Source organism: Chelonoidis abingdonii, chromosome 11 (assembly GCF_003597395.2).
Source record: "Chelonoidis abingdonii isolate Lonesome George chromosome 11, CheloAbing_2.0, whole genome shotgun sequence".
Lineage (NCBI taxonomy): Eukaryota > Metazoa > Chordata > Testudines > Testudinidae > Chelonoidis > Chelonoidis abingdonii.
Window position 1 is genome coordinate 57,617,401 of NC_133779.1, and position 10,009 is coordinate 57,627,409.

At 58.1% G+C, this 10,009-nt stretch overlaps 1 long non-coding RNA gene across 1 annotated transcript; it reads left to right on the plus strand.

Moving 5' to 3' along the window:
- Nucleotides 1–762: 762 nt before the first annotated feature.
- LOC116834271 (uncharacterized) lies at nucleotides 763–1,316 on the plus strand. Its single transcript, XR_004375902.1, has 3 exons — nucleotides 763–830; nucleotides 1,080–1,179; nucleotides 1,281–1,316. It is a non-coding gene; the product is annotated as an uncharacterized LOC116834271 (long non-coding RNA).
- Nucleotides 1,317–10,009: the final 8,693 nt, after the last annotated feature.

Genomic DNA, 10,009 nt, shown 5'->3' on the forward strand with positions numbered 1-10,009 from the left:
AGACACACAGTAAGAGACAGTCAACACCCTGAAAAGCTCCTAATCTACAGAGGGAAGACTATTACTTCTCATATGTGGAAAATGAGGCACAAGAAGCTAAATGACATGACTATGGTCACACAGGGAGTTGATAGGACCACTGGGATTAGAACACAGCTCTCCAGAGTCCAAACTGAAGTGCCTTGACTGTGAGGCTCTAGAAGGTTTGAGAGACACCATAGAGGACAGAGAGACAGCCACATGTGCGCTCACCCACAAACGCTTCACCTACCCAGATTTCTGTGTACCCACTAACTAATGATATTATTTATCACCATTTCCATAGAAAGACTTGGGGAGTTGGGAGTCAGGAATCTTGGGTTCAATCCCCAGCTCTGGGAGCAGATTGGGGTCTAGTGGTTTAGAGCAGGAGGGGCTGGAGTCTGGACTCCTGGATTCTCTCCCTAGGTCTTGGATGGGAATGGGGCTTAGTGGATTGCAGCAGGGGGTTAGAATTCAAAGGTTATTTCCTTCTGCACCTGTGTAACTACAAGCCAGTCCCTGCACATCTTTGTGCTGTGCTGTGGACACTGCCAACCAGCCGAGGTGAGAAATGAATTGACTAATATTTACAGAAGGTGGCTTAGATGCCTGTGGATGGGGTGGGGTGACTGATGGAGGGTTGGGTGTGGGGGATAAGGTTACCATCTTGTAGGTAGGAAAAGAATGGGACATCCGGGACAGTCCTGAGCCCATAAAACTGGCCATCTGGCCGTATCTGCTGAGCATCCTTATAAACTTCCCAAGACAGCCACAGTGAAAAAGGAGTGATCCTGAGAAATCCTGGACAGGTGATAACCATTGTGCAGTGGAAGAGATAGAGAGATGGTTGTGTATAGGGATAGATAGATAGATATACAGATAGAGGGGGTGAATGAGGATAGATAGGTAGAGGGGGTGTATGGGGATAGATAGATAGGTGTTGTACAGACAGAGAGAGTGGGGTGTGTATGGGGGGAGAGAAGTCACTAGATCCTGTTGATTCACTAGCTAACTACCCTAACTTCCCTCACTCTAACTCCCTCTCCTGAACTCCACAGTCCAGCTGCTGTTTCACTTGCACATCCCAACCCAGCAGCTCTCAATCGAAGGGATTGGCTGAGATGAAAACCCCCATCGCTTTCCTCCTGCTGCTGCTGCGTGAGTGGAGCCCAGGCCCACCACTGGGTCTGGAGGGGCTGCTGTGGGGGGCTGGTGTCACTGTGCTCTGGGGCTGACAGTCTGTTCTCTCCCCCATCTAGGGTTGGTGCTCCCAGCCCCTCTGAAGATGGCAGAAGGTAAGAACGGATTAGAATGGGGGGCCAATATTAGGGATGAGGTTGGGACCACGGAGGAAAGTGGAGCCTGTCTGTATTAGATATGGGGGTGGAGAATCGGGGTAGGGCATGTTAGGGATGGGAAATCAGGGTGGGGGCTATATTATGGGTGACGTGGGGATCAGGGTAGGGGCCTGTATTAGAGGTGTGGGTGAAGAATCAGGGTAGGAATCGGATTGAGGGCTATGTTAGGGATGGGGAGAGGGGTGAGGATCAAGATAGTGGCCTGTATTAGGGCTGGAGTGGAGAATCAGGGTGGGGATTGGATGGGGGCTATGTTAGGGATGGGGAGTGAGGGGTGAGGATTGGGATAGGGGCCTGTTTTGGGATTGGGGAGGAGCATCAGAGTGGGGCGCTGTGTTGAGGTGGGGATTGGGGTATGGGCCTGTATTAGGGGTGAGGGTGGAGAATCAGAGTGTGGTTATGTTAGGGATGGGGAGGGAGGGGTGAGGATCGGGGTATGGACCTGTATTAGGGGTGGGGGTAGAAAATCAGAGTGGGGGACTATGTTAGCAGAGGGTGGAGAATCAGGGAGGGGGGGCTGTGTTAGGGGTGGGGATTGGGGTAGGGGCCTGTATTGGGAGGGATTCGGGGGGGGACTGTGTTAGGGGTGAGGATTGGGGTAGGGGTGGGTGGAGAATCCAGGAAGGGATCTGTGTTGAGGGTAGGGATTAGGGTAGGGGCTTGTATTAGGGGTGAGTGGAGAATTGGGGGGGGAATCGGGTTGGGGGCTATGTTAGGGATGGGGAGGATCAGGGTGAGGATAGGGGAAGGGCCCCGTATTAGCAGTGGGTGGAGAATCCGGGAGGGGGTCTGTGTTAGGGGTAGGGATTAGGGGTGGGTGGAGAATTAGAGTGGGAATTGAGTGGGGGGCTATGCTAAGGATGGGGAGGTTCAGGGTGAGGATTGGGATAGGGGCCTGTATTAGGCAATGTTAGAGAATGGGGGTGGGGTTAAAGTCGAGGGGTACGTTAGGGATGGGGATGGAAAGGTAGGGTTGCCAGGTGTCTAGTTTTTGACCGGAAGGACTTTGGCAGCTCTGGTCAGCGCTGCTGACCAGGCCGTTAAAAGTCTGGTCGACAGCGCACTGGGGCTAAGGCAGGCTCCCTGTCTGCCCTGGCTCTGCACCGCTCCCTGGAAGCAGCCAGCAAGTCCAGCCCCTCGGTGCAGAGGCAATCAGGGAAGTTCCATATGCTGCCCCCCAGCACTGGCTCCACCGCTCCCATTGGCTGTGAACTGTGGCCAATAGGAGCTGTGGGGGCGGTGTCTGCGGACACAGGCAGTACGCACCACACAGAGCCGCCTGGCCACACCTATGACTAGGAGCTGGAGGGCGGACATGCCAGCTGCTTCCGGGAGCAGAGAGGAGCCAGGGCAGGCAGGGAGCCTGTCTTAGCCCTGCTGTGTCATCGACCAGGAGCCACCTGAGGTAAGTGTCGCCCAGCCAGAGCCCACATCCCAAACCGCCTCTTGCATCCCAACCCCGTGCCCCGGGTCGGAATCCCCTTCCGCACCCAAACTCCCTCCCAGAGCCTGCACCCCCTCCCACATCCCAACCCCATACCCCAGCCCAGAGCCCCTTCCTGCACCCCAAACCCCTCATACCCATTCTCACCCCAGAGTCCACACCCCCAGCCAGAGCCCTCACATTGTCCCACACTTCAACCCCCTGCCCCAGTCTGGAGCCCCCTCCCAGACCTTGAACCCCTCAATTCTGGCCCCAGCCTGAAGCCTGCACCCCCAGCTGAAGCCCTCACCTCTCCCACCTCATTGTGCTACCATCCCTTCCCCAGCCCAGTGAAAATGAATAGAGGTGGGGGAGAGCAAGCGACGGAGGGAGGGGGAGAGAGTGAGTGGGGGAGGGGCCTCAGAGAAGGAACAGGGCCTCAGAGAAGATGGGCAGGGTGGGGGACGGGGCAAGGGTGTTCAATTTTGTGCAATTATAAAGTTGGCAACCCTAGATAAGGATCAAGGTAGGGGGTTGTATTAGGGGTGGGGTGGAGAATTGGGGTAGGGGGATATGTTAGGTGTGTGAAATCAAGGTGGCATGGAGTTCAGGGTAGGGGCTTGTATAAGGGGTGGGTGGAGAATACGGGGGGGTGTTGGAAGGGGATTGGAGTAGAGCCTGTAATTAGGGGTGGTGAATCGGGTGGGATCAGGTCAGGGAGCTATGTTAGGGATGGAGTGAGGAGGAAATCATAGATATCATAGAATCCTCAGAGTTGGAAGGGACCTCAGGAGGGATCTAGTAGTCCAACCCCGCTGCTAAAAGGCAGGAACCAATCCCAACTAAATCATTCAACAGCGCTTTGTTCAAGCCGACCTTAAAAATCTCTAAGATGGAAATTCCTACCACCTCCCTAGATACCCGTATCCAATGCTTCACCACCCCTCCTAGTGAAAAGTTTTTTCCATACCCAACCTAAACTCCTCCATGCAACTTGAACATCATTACTCTTGGTTCGTCGTCTGACCAGCACTGAGACACACGCGGGCTCCATCCCTTTGGAATCCCTGTTTAGGGTAGTTGAAAGCAGCTAGGCAAATCCCCCCTCATTCTATCTCTTCTGCAAGACAACCAATGTGCTCCAGCTCGCCCCTGATATTTTTGTTGCCCTCACGCTGGATCTCTTTCCAATTTTTCCAGATCCTTCTCATAGTGTGGGGGCTAAAAGTGGTCAGGGTAGGGGCCTGGGGGGGATGGATCAGGGGCCTAATGTTAGGATGGAGTGAGGGGGGAGAGATCAAGGTAGGGCCTGTATTAAGGGTGGGGTGGAGATCGGAGTGTAGGTCTATTTATCGATGGGGAGGACAGAGTGAGGATTGGGGGGACTTGGTTGTTTCAGCAATGCTCTGGAATACAAAGGCAATAGGGAACCTCATCCCAAGCAGCGTCGCCTGACAACACACACAGGGGCCACTGCTGATTCCAAAGGGCACAGGCTGGATGAGGGTGGCTCTCCAGGGGCCAATGGGGGACCGCAACAGGGAGGGTGCTCCGGGTTCATCACAAGGCACGTTCTCACCCCAGACTCCCTGTGTATCCCTATGGACCAGGCCCAAGGTTGACCAGGAAACCCAAAAGCTGATGATGGGGCATCACGGAGATCTCCCATTTCCATGACACTTCACCTTCTATCCTGGCAAGGCACCATTCGCCATTCATGTATATCAGCAGGGCGCCGGATCCCACGCCCGCCAAGACACACGGCTCACAGGCGCCAGCCATAGGGCGTGCACACAGGCTAGCTATGGAGCCCGATCTTTCGCCACACAGGCTCTAACATTCTTCCAATCTAGGGCCCCACTTCCTACTATTCCTAGGGCTCAAGGCGGCACCCTCTTAATTGGTACCGCCGTAGCACCCTTACCCTTCCTGTAGGCTCAGCGTGTAAACCTTACACTCTAGGGCACACTTGACCCTGTTCCTAGGGCTTTAGGCCAGGGTTCTCAACACTGGGGTTTCGGGACCCTCAGGGGGTCATCATAGGATTACATGGGGGGATGTGACACGACCATGCCAGTGGGGGCGCAGGAGTCGTGGGTAAGGTTGCAATAATATACTAGTCACTGCGGGGCGTGAGAGTTTTCTGCGTTCTAGTGACGCAGAGCAGGGGCTGCACTAAGAGAATCATGGCTGTGAAACCAATTAAGGCAGCACAGGCATGTTAGACCTGGAATCAGGCAGGCTAATCAGGGCACCTGGTTTAAAAAGGAGATCACTCCATCAGGGAGGGAGGAGCCAGACGGAGAGGAAGTGCATTGAGGCAGCTGGGAGCAAGAGGACAAGGAGTTGAGAGTGAGAGCTGTGCGCTGGGAGGAAGACTAAGGAGTACAAGCGTTATCAGACACCCTGGAGAGGTACCTGTGCTAGGAGATAAAGAAGGTGTTTGGAGGAGGCCACGGGGAAGTAGCACAGGGAAGTTGTAGCTGTCATGCAGACTGTACAAGAGGCACTATAGAACAGCTGCAATCCACAGGGACCCTGGGCTGGAACGCCAGAGTAAGAAGGATATGGGCCACAGGGTTCCCCAAAAAACTCCCCAAGCTCCATGATCAGACCAGGAGGAGCTGACCCAGACTGTGGGGAAGATCACTTGAGGTGAGCAAATCTGCCAATAAGCACAGGACCCACCAAGGTAGAGGAGGAACTTTGTCACAGGGGTCATGAGCTGTCAGCCTCCACCCCAAATCCCACTTTGCCTCCAGCATTTATAATGGTGTTAAATATACAAAAAAGTGTTTTTAATGTAAATGGGAGGTTGCATTCGAGGCTTGCTGTGTGAAAGGGGTCACCAGTACAAAAGCTTGAGAACCATTGGCTTAGCCATAATCCTGTCAATGTAAGTACCCACCCATATGCAATTCCTAGGGCTCAGGGTATAATTTTCTGCTTTAACTATCTATCCCCACAGACACCGTCTGTCTATCTATTGTACCAACAGTATTTAGACAGCCAGCCATAAGTTACCGTCTCTGCTCAGTTTCTCCACAGAAGGCCAAGAGGGGATTTGATCCCAGCCTATCAGCGCCTCCCTGGGGAGGAGTTTGCTCAGTGGAGAGAGCTCCTGAACCCAGCAGACCAGGCAGAGTGAGAGCAGACGGCTAGGAGATGAAGCTGGACAAATCCAGGCTAGAAACGAGGGCTGACTTTGTGCTAGGGAGGGGAACCAACCCTTGCCCCAGTGGCGGGGAGGGATCTTCATCTTTCGGAGTCTTTCCGTGGAGTTGGGGCATCTCCCTCTGAAAGCTGCACTCTAGCTTGACCCACAGATCTGGGCTGGAGGCTGGCGTCCCCAGGGGAGGTTCTAAGACCGAGATTAGGCAGGAGGCCAAAGTAGGTGGGCAGAATGGACCAACCTGGCCTTAGACTCTATGGATCTCTGTGTGTGTGCCCCCCATCACCAGCCGTGGGGCCTCACATCCCACTGGGCAAGGGGGTGGGCATGAGCCTCAGCAGGGGGCACCATGTTGTGGGGACTGGGACAGGGGGCTCATCAAGGGACACCATACTGCAGAGAGAGGGACGGGAGACTCAGTAGGGGGTGCTGTGCTGTGGGGAGCAGGGATGGGGCTCAATAGGGGGTGCTGTGCTGTGGGGAGCAAGGTGGGGGCTCAGTAGGAGGTGCTGTGCTGCAGGGAGCAGGGAGGGGGATCATTAGGGGGTCCTGTGCTGTGGGGAGCAGGGAGGGGGCTCCGAGGGGGTGCTGTGCTGCGCGGAGCAGGGTGGGGGCTCAGTAGGGGATGCTGTGCTGCGAGGAGCAGGGAGGGGGCTCAGTAGGGGGTGCTGTGCTGCGGGGAGCAGGGTGGGGGCTCAAGATAAGGGGAATGCTGTGCTGCGAGGAGCAGGGAGGGGGCTCAGTAGGAGGGTGCTGTGCTGCGGGGAGCAGGGTGGGAGCTCAGTAGGAGGTGCTGTGCTGGTGCGGGGACAGGGAGGGGATCAAATTAGGGGTCCTGTGCTGTGGGGGAGCAGGGAAGGGGTTAAATGGGGTGCGTGCTGGCAGAGGGGGTTAGCCATGCTGTACTGTGTTCCTACATCCACACACGCTGCTCCACCCCCCACAGTGAACAACAATGGCGTGGGGTCCTCGGTGTGTCCGTCTCCAGTACAACCCCCGACCCCTTCCCCTTGGCTGATGGCCGACCCTTGTGGCCCCCTACTGGGTGATGTAACACAACCTGGGTGGGGACGTCCTACTACCTGAGAACCAGGACCCCGACTGCTGCAGACGTCCTCACTAGAAGACATCAACCAGTACCTCCCAGAGATCCCCTTCACCGCCACGTGGGCCTTTGTGGCCTACCTGGACCGTGTTGGCCATAACACGGCTCCACCTCCCAGAAGGTGACGTGGGCCTATTCCCCAAGGCCCTGCCAAGCCCCAGGGGCAGGGGAGAGCAGGGAGGGAGACTGGGCTATCGGCTGCTGACCCGACAGGACCCTGTGTTCCGTGCTGCTGTGCAGCTCCAGGGCTGATTGTCCATGTTCGCCACTAGGGGCTCTCCAGGGGGACCTGGCTAGAGGTCGCAGGAGCGCGGTTCCTGCAGCGGCAAACCCCAGGCGCACTGTCCATGTTCGCCACTAGGGGCTCTCCAGGGGCTGGCCTAAGCAGGGTCGCAGGAGCCTGAGGTTCCTGCAGCTGGCACTCACGGCTGCACTCTCCAGTTTGCCAAACTAGGGGCTCTCATCAGGGGACTGGCTAGCAGGGTTCGCAGGAACTTGAGGTCCTGCAGGCTGGTGGAGCTCCCAGGCTGCACGTCATGTTCACCACTTTGGGGGCTCTCCAGGGGACTGGCTAAGCAAGGTCGCAGGAGCTGACGTTCCTGCAGCTGTGGAGCTCCTCCGGTCACCACTAGGGGGCTCCCCATAGATGAATCTATCCCCACCTACTGACCAGTGGTTTCATTGGCAACTGATACTTAGCACAGCATAGGATGAGTACCCCCAGGGAGGCCAGGGCTAGCTGCCATGACCACATCCCCCAAGGCACTTGGCCTTGCCCTCCCACAACCACCCCCCCGCAAGGATCCTCTCTGCCGGACTGATCACGCCAGGTCCCTTCCCCCCGCTGCAGCAAACACATGCCAGCCGTGCTGGCAAACGACGCAAAGTCTCCTTCATACAGCGAAACTAGGCACAATCCAGTGGACCACTGGCACAGCGAAGTAGAGGAACCCAACAAACCGGCCTAGGGGGCACTCCTGCCCAGGTAGGTCCCCAATGATACAGCACACACAGAAGCGGCATGAAGGTGGTGGCATGAGCACCAAGGACAGGGGCTCACCAGGGGGCGCTGTGCTGTGGGGAGCGGGGCAGGTCTCAAGCAGGGGCGCTGGGCTGCAGGGAAAGGGGCAGGGGGCTTCAGCAGGGGTTGCCTGGCTCAGGGAGTGCGGTGCTCAGTAGGGGCACTGGTCTGCAGGGAGTAGAGGCCAGTAGGGGGAGCTTGCTGAAGGGAGCGGGGCAGGGGCTCAGGTAGGGCGCTGTGCTGAGGGAGCGGGCAGGGGCTCAAGTAGGGGGCGCTGTGCTGCAGGGAAGTAGGGCTCAGTAGGCGGCGCTAATGCTGCAGGAACGCAGGGCAGGGCTCCAGCAGGGAGTGCTGGGCTGCAAGGAAGCAGGGCAAGGGGCTCCCAGGGGGCGCTGTGCTGGGGGAGCGGGCAGGGTGCTCAGCAAGGGGCACTGAGGCTGAGGGAGCGGGGTGGGGGCTCAGTAAGCGGGCGCTGTGCTGCAAGGAAGCAGGGCCAAGGCCGCGGGTGCTGGCTGCAGGGAGTGGGCAGGCCAGTAGGGGGGCTGATGCTACATGAAGTGGGCCAGAGCTCAGTAGGGAGCGCTGTCCGCAAGGAGGTGTGGGCGCAGGTTAGCAAGGGGGCGCCTGTGGCTGCAGGAAGCAGGGATGGGCTCAGCAGGGAAGTGCGGGCTGAGGGAAAAGCAAGGGCGCAGGTCAGCAAGGGGAGCGCATGGGTGCAGAAGCGGGGTGGGGGCTTCAGTAGGGGGAGCTGTGCTGGCAGGAGTAGGGGGCCTCAGTAGGGGGGCATGCTCCTTTCACTGTCAGTGCGTCGTCTCTAAACAGCCTGGCATGGCTCACCTAAGGGGCGCTGTGCTGTGGGGGCCGGGCAGGTGCTCAGCAGGGGCGCTGGGCCTGCAGGGAAAGGGGCATGGGGCGCAGCAGGGGGGCAACTGGCTGCAGGGAGGAGGAGGCTCAGTAGGTGGGAGCTGTGCTGAAGGGAGCGGGGCAGGGGCTCAGTAGGGGCGCTGTGGCTGAAGGGAGCGGGGCAGGGATCAGTAAGGGGGAAGCTGTGCTGCCAGGGAAGTAGGGCTCAGTAGGGGCGCTCTGCTTGCAAGGAAGCCAGGGCAGGGCTCAGCAGGAGGTGCTGGGCTGCGGGAGCAGGGCGCAGGTCAGCAGGAGCACTGGCTCAGGGAGCGGGGTGGGGGCCCTGCAGTAGGGGGGCGCTTTGCTGCAGGAAGCAGGGCAGGGCTCAGCAGGAGGTGCGGGCTGCAAGGGAGTGGGCAAGCTAGAGGGGGCGCTGTGCTACAGGAAGTGGGGCAGGGCTACAGTAGTGGGGCCCGCTGTGGCTGCAGGGAGTGGGGGCGCGGGTCAGCGGAGGCGCCTGGTGCAGGAAGCAGGGCAGGGCAGCAGGGAGTGCTGGGTGCAGGGAAGCAGGGCGCAGGGTCAAGCAGGGAGCGCTGGGTGTGCAGGAAGCGGGGTGGGGCTCAGTAGGGGAGCTGTGCTGCAGGGAGTAGGGCGCAGTAGGGGGCACGCTCTTCACTGTCAGTGCTGTCCTAACAGCTGGCATGCAGTAGGGGGTGCTGTGATGGGCTATTGCGTATAACATTTGCTCCCCTGTGTCGCCCTCAGGCTGGCTTACAGCGGCGATGACAAAAACTTCTACAACATCCCAGGCTCCCGCACCGACGCCGTCCTCAATCGGACAGACAAGCAATGTCGGGGTTCAGGGCCGCTGGGTCTTCCAGGTGATGATTTCAAGTGACGGGGGTCCCCACTGAGAGCAGCGACTGCTGGCTGAAGTGGCACCAGCTCGAGAGTCACTCGCCCTTTGAACTCAGATCTCTGCCAGTCTCACTGCTCATGCCAGCCCTGCTTTCTCCAGATGAATCCAGGCTGCGCTCAGAGGGGCCCTTCCTAACGTCAGACCTGT